The sequence below is a fragment of the Fragaria vesca genome, linkage group LG5 (genome assembly GCF_000184155.1).
Source record: "Fragaria vesca subsp. vesca linkage group LG5, FraVesHawaii_1.0, whole genome shotgun sequence".
NCBI lineage: Eukaryota > Viridiplantae > Streptophyta > Magnoliopsida > Rosales > Rosaceae > Fragaria > Fragaria vesca.
In genome coordinates this window covers 26,522,444-26,529,418 of record NC_020495.1, presented here as the reverse complement: position 1 = coordinate 26,529,418, position 6,975 = coordinate 26,522,444, and the positions used below count along the sequence as shown (strand labels likewise).

The following is a 6,975-nucleotide window of genomic DNA, read 5'->3' as shown; positions in this document are numbered from 1 at the left end:
CATCATTGGCTTAGCTTGAGTAAGGATATCCGAATGAATTGAACATGTTAGTAAACACATCATAGGTGCAATCATTGTCTAGTGGTGAGGAGTGGTTCCTAACTAGTTTTTGTTATTTGATTTCCAAAACCAAAATCCCCAAATTTAGTTTTTTGTTTTTGATCAGTTTGTCTGTCATATTTCTGAATTTTGTTAGCATAGCAAAACTACACAGTTTCCCCCCAAATTTTGTGTGTGTCTTCGTCAGTGTGTCTAGTTTCTCCAGATTTAATTTCGTAATTTTTTGTTGGGTCTAGCTATAGTTTTTGTTTTCGTCTTTGTCTAGTGTCTGTTCAGTTTTTCAGAGTTATATTTGCAATTGTTGAGTCACAATCCTCTGCGGGAGACACCCTACTTTTCTATACTACCATCGATAACTTGATTGTGATTGCAGGGTTATTTATAAGTCTATTTTAGGCTTATCAGATGCTAAACGGCTGCAAGAGGGATTTACATGAGATAAACAGGGGCGGTGTTACCATTTTCGAAGAAAACACATAACCAGGCAACTCAAAAGGAAACACATTTTTACCTCAGTGGAATATGCAAGTTACATGCGTATAATTTCTGAGATGCTTCTACTGTTTTAATGGGTATATAAGTGGATAAGTGATCCCCTTTTTGTTGTCTCAGCTTAGGTAACCTATACTTGGTGCCTTTAAGAGGATATTGAGTATCTCAACCTAATAGTTTAAGCTAATTAATAGGTGGAGACAACTACTGGTATACAGCCTGGTTAGTTCAAGCACCAATGTAACAGACAGAAGCAAATGATCAGGGAATTCATTCTTATCAAAAACTAAACACGAGGACTCGAATCCATTTCCATTTTACCATGGCATCAGATATGATACGAGACAAAAGATATATAAACTTATAAAGGCCTTTTACCCCCCTAAATAACACAAGCTCAGGCTATGAAGTATAATGAACAAACTCAACCTATGTACCACAGACATGCAAAAAATGTAGGCAATCTAGCTTTAAGACACGGTGACTCGAATTAATTTCCTTTTAAGCATTGAATCAGATCATGACATGAGACAAATAGGACCTCAGAAAGGTTTTAGGCCAGGAAAACGCCCATAGGCAATAGGTGCCTTTTGGAAAAGGCCAATCTGACAAAACTGATACTTTTGTGTAACCAAACAAAACATACAAATGGATATTACAAACAAAAGCGAAATCAGGACACTCCTTGAATAATAATATCCACAGAACTATAGTAGAGGCCAACCATAATAGATAACTGCAGTAGCTATAATTCCATAGAAGCATTAAATACAAGCAAATATTCAGGCAATTAAAAAGAAAATAAACTACCAGAGTGACTATATGATAGGGAATAGTAACATATAACCAGGCGAGCCCTCTCTATCAAAAGTTATGGAAACACATGAAACTCGATTAATCCAGAAAAAGAAATTAGACTTGGTTTCAGTTTAGTCCACCATGAAGGGGGAAATGCCAGTACATTACAGAAAATCCAAGATCAAACATCTTCCAAAACTACTGCTCTAACTTCTAGACATTGCTCCATTTTAATATTAATCTAAAATTCTATTCACCAGCTGAGCTACTGGAGTAAATAGAAAAAACCTTTGAGAGATCAGTAGAGCTCACCGTCCATATGTGACCACGCAAAGTGAGTGGAAGAACATCATTTGTTTCTTTGCAACTCTCTTTTACAGCGGCAGCCTCTCTCCACTTGCCTTCCTTCCAAAGACTCTTCACAAGCAACTCTTTTGTGGCAGCGTCCGGCAGCAAATTCAAATTCCTCAAGTCTTCAAAAGCTCTATACGCAAGTGCAGCTCTCTCACACTTGCAATATGCTTGAATTAGCACTTTAAACATATAAGCATCTGGCTGGTCACCACTCTGCCTAACCATTGCAAATAGTTTCTGCACAATTTTGATGTCATCATTCAGTGCAAAATGATGCATCAACCCAGAAAATGTCTGGATATTGGGACAAATCCCACTCAAGATCATCTCTTCAAGTACATCCATTACATCTGAATCCCTCCTGCATTTGGTCAATGTTCGTAAAAGAGATGAATACAAAAGCATCAGATTGAAACCTGATATAGGGCCACACAGGTTTCTATCATTGTGAAAGACCTTCAGAGCAGCGTCAGCATTCTTCGAGAGACCATAGAAGTCAATGATCAGCCTGATTGTTGAAAACGGCAATCTCATTTGCTCCATCCTTACTTTGGACAAAAGTTTATCAACCAATGCAGCATGTCTATGGCGCGCTAAAAGAGTCATCATCCTTTGAACTGTGTATATATCATGGGTAAAACCTGGCTGACAAGCAACCCAACAGAAAACCTTCCAAGCTCTTTCAGCTGATTTAAAATTCCTAAGAATCTTGCATACTAACCGCGTAGTCCACAGAAAATTTGCCTCCTCTAATGCTGATACCTCATTGGGGCTCCAACTTTGTAATGCATTTGTCAGTGATCTCGGGTCTAACCAAGGTTTTAACTGAACCCCACTACCCTCTTTACCCTTCCCAGCACGATCATCATCAACATCCTCCTCATCATCATCATCATCACTACAATCATCACAATACCCTATACTACTAATTGCCTCATTAGGCAACATTTCCCTCAAAAACTCATCACTCTCCTCAACAAACCCCGCCTCTCGCATTCGTTCCAACGACAAAAGCATAGCTCGGCCAAGCAATATCCCATCAACCCGCATTTCCTCAAGTAAAGCCTTAACCCCCTCAAACTGCTTCGCTCCAACGCACGCCTCCACCAAAACCTGATACTGCCTCAAACTCCGTTTCACCCTCATAAAAGGCAACACCTTGAACACCTCCATCGCAGCCTCCAACTTCCCACACTTCACCATATGCTCAATCATAACCGTATAAGTCCTGCAATTCGGAAGCGCCCCTTCCTCAACCATCCTATAAAAAACCCGCACCGCCTTACAATCCTTCCCCAGCTCCGCATAAACCCTCATGACAACATTGTAAGATTCAGCACACACACGCTTCTCCGCACTTCTATACTCCTCCCACGTCCGAAGAACCGCCTCCAGGTCCCCAACAGCAGCTTGCCAGCTCATAATGTTCATGAAACTCAGTCTAACGTTGCCAAACCTCTCGGCATTGACAGCTTTAATAAGATAGTTAAGCTCCCCGGCACGGCCAGACTTGGCCAGAACCGTGGCCAAAGCATGAACCGTGTTCTGGGTGTGCACGAAACCAGGATTCGCTTGAGGGCTTCATTGAGCAAGAGGGCAGAGTCGGCTGATGGAGCGGAGCGGAGGGCTTGCGTGACTACGAAGGAGTCGAGGAGGCGGGTGTCGTTTGCTAAAGGAGTGAGGGAGTTTGGGGTGTTGGTGCGGAGCTTGAGACGGATGGAGTCGATGAGGGTGGCGCGGTGGAGGTAGTGGGAGAGCTTGTTGGGAAATGGGTCGCGGGAATAGCGGCGGGTGAGGGTTTTGAGGAGGTGGAAATGCATGGTCAATACGTCGAACAGGTGGTGGGCATGACTGTGAGGAGCGGGTTTGCGACTTTGGGATTTGAAGATTTTGGGGTTGAGATTATGCGGGAGAATGTGTAGTGTGATCGTTGCAGTGTGTTTGCTAGATGGTAGTGTGATCCCTTTTAGCCGTGGGAGGATTATGTCTGGAATTGTGATATAGGAAGTTGTGGGCGGGAGAGAATGGGATTCAATTGCTTTTCAGGTTGAAAAGCACATTGCATGTTTTATTCATACCAGCACTGCTATGTTGATGAGTACCTTGCCATTGAAAATACATGGTTTAAGATTTATTCTACTGTCACTACAACAATAACAACATCTGGTTTTTTTTTCATGTTTATATTTCCTTGGATATAAGTCTGGAAAGGATTTAAGCAAATTAAACAAAGGAAAAAGTTTGTTTTGAAATGAACTTTGCTGTATTAATTACATTAGAAATATTGGTTCTGATTGTCATTAAAATCACTTGCTTTATGTTCATTGTCTAAAATTGTTCCTCTCAATTTTCAAGCATCCATTTCAGTTTTTGATAAGTTTGATGTACGTTTAGTCGACCTTCAGTGAATCGGTGGTTAACGAAAGGGGATGCCTGTTTGTTTTGAAAACACAGTAGTCTAAGACAAAGGTGAAGAATAAGGAATTTCTTTTGTATTAGTATGTACTGATGATCGTTTGTTACGTTTGGCAAATCCTACACAAGCAAATTCTACATCTGCCACTTCAATTTCCAAAGAGAAGCCCCAATTGCTGGTCAGCTCCTTTGGTCGGCACAACTTTAACTGGTGGACAGGTACGAACAGCACTGGCTTTGGTTGTCGACAACAGAAACTGGAACTTATACAATGGTATCTATTTATGATTATGGCAGAAGTGATTAAGTTGCATAAGTAGCTGAAATAAGACAAAGATTGAGTTCATCAGAGGAAGACTAAAAATTTACTGCTTTTGCATTCGTTTTACACAAGTAACTACTGCACTAAATGATTATTTCAAGGATGCTTATAATTTGGCACTCATGAAAGAGTCTGGTTGTATTTTAGTAAACGTTCACTAATTTGGATTCATCAGTTGAATGGCTCGGAAGTTTCTTAGTAAACATTTTTTGTGAATGTGCCTTAAACCTAATGAAAATAATGAAGGACGCTGAAGCTGTGTTTCACTTCATCTTTCAAGATGACGACTCCATTTGTGAATCTTTTGTACCTCTCTCAATTACACTTTATCCATCACTCAGGAATTTTAAGCAACGGAAATTGATGACAAATCTTGTAATAGATTAGGGTCATGTTGATTGGTATGTGTATGGTTTTTTTTTGGTGTGTTTTTCGGAAATTCATAGATGGATATGATGAAGACATGTCAGGGTCTGTGAAAGGGTTTGTACAGCCATTGCTATCTCAAATGCCATTATGAAGGCCTATCACACATTTTGTTTATCTTCTGTGCTGTGCTGTTTTCAGGAAGAGTGCCATAGATTCTTGGGGTACTATTTATATGATAATGTGCACAAGTCCGAGGTAATGGACTATATGATATCCATCCTTTGTTTCTTTTGAGTCATGATCAACCTGTGTGATATCGGTTATGTAACTTATGTTCATGATCCTATGTCGAGTTCAATTTTTGTTCTTTTGCAATGAATATGAAGTTTTCTGAGATATGAGTAATAGGCAGGGGTTTATATCATGCAAGTTGTTAATAAGGAAGTGATTAAGTTGCATAAGTAGCTGAAATAAGACAAAGATTGAGTTTATCAGAGGGAGACTACAAATTTCTGCTTTTGCATTCGTTTTTACACAAATAACTCTACTGCATTAATAAATGATTGTTTCAAGGATGCTTATAACTTGGCAGTCATGAAAGAGTCTGGTTGTGTTTTAGTCCAGCTGTAGTGATTGCGTTCTCGGCCATTACATTAATAGGGGAATCATTCCCCCGAATGTATGTTAAAGAAACCAAGTAGTCAAAACAGCGAAAGAATTTTGCCTAGTTAAAACTGAACTTTTAGGATGTGTTTGATCTAAGACTTAGACTTTCACTTGTTGATTTCGTAACAGATAATCTGCAATAATCTCACTTTCTTCTGTTTGTTACTTTCCTTAAAAGTTTGAGCTGAGAATGACAGGAGAAGACTGCAATCAGGATTGATCTCAGATTTGGGAACAACGCAGTACGCCTAGCTAGCAATTTGGGAACAGAGATAGGATTATGTACAGATCACAGTGATCAATCAAGGCAGCAGGAGTGCCTCCTATTTTGTTGCATAATTGCATTCACTGGTGCTAAGATGGTAATAGGAGATGCAGCATGTAGCAAGATCATCAGAGCCTGCCAACACACTTTTTCGTAGTTTTCTTCCCTTACCTACATATTAATAATTGTGTCTCAAATGATCATTAGTTCATTACGCATATGGCTTTCGAGTGTTTCCTTTTCCCTATATCTTGATTTCTTAATTCTGATTTGTTTTTTCTTGCTAATTAATCAGCTATAGGCAATGCACTTTCTTCAACTGAACATATAGGGGTTCAGTTATTTTCTCTTGTGTGTGTGTGTATGAATCAAACCTGTCAGACATATCCCACATTGAGCAACTACGTACGACAAATTTTTGATTGAACTTTCTGGTTATTACACCAGTAACTTTTGTTCTTCTACCACTGCCACTACCACCATCTCCCAATGGCGGAGCTAGAAACTTATAGCGAGGGGGGCCATGATATAATAGAACGAAATGATAACCATAAAAAATATGATATCTAACGCACTAAGTTGTTGTTGTTGTTTTTTTTAAACCGAATGTTATCTAAGAGCATACTATTTTCTTAGTTGAACAAAGTACATATATAATAGTTTTTAAACCAACTCAACATGTCATTACGGACTCTTTCATATCTATGTTGTAAATAGTTATTATTTAATGGGCATTCTTGTAATTAGCCAACTAGGGTTGTTATTATAATTTACATCATGACCTCATCTCTATATAAGAGATGGTTCCCTACTCAATAATATACACATATTCTCTCATTCTCTTGGTTGTTTCTCTCCTTTCTCAATCTATTCCTTTTGTTTTATAACACGTTATCAGCACGAATAGTTCTAACGCTAAGGTAGTTTTTATGCAGCATGGAAGAGAGACCGTTGATCAATCGATGGAAGAATCATTCAACATGGTTCAAAATTTCAATCACAAACAAGCTCTCGGATTTGATTAGAAGTTTAGTCCACCAATATTCTCGGTTCTGACACATAAGATGAACACTCATTGATTCGCTTTGCATCGAGTAAAGTTTTCTAAACTCTATTATAATTCATGTTTCTTTTAAAACCTTGATTACATGAAAAACCATCCTGAAGCATGAACCATATGTTGTTTATGTTTCGATTTTATGATTTCATGCTTATTAACTTTGATTGCATATTG

At 38.9% G+C, this 6,975-nt stretch overlaps 1 pseudogene; it reads right to left on the bottom strand.

Annotated features, from left to right (window-relative positions):
• Window positions 1-1,599: 1,599 nt before the first annotated feature.
• LOC101308389 lies at window positions 1,600-3,713 on the bottom strand (annotated as a pseudogene).
• Between the last annotated feature and the right edge of the window lie 3,262 nt (window positions 3,714-6,975).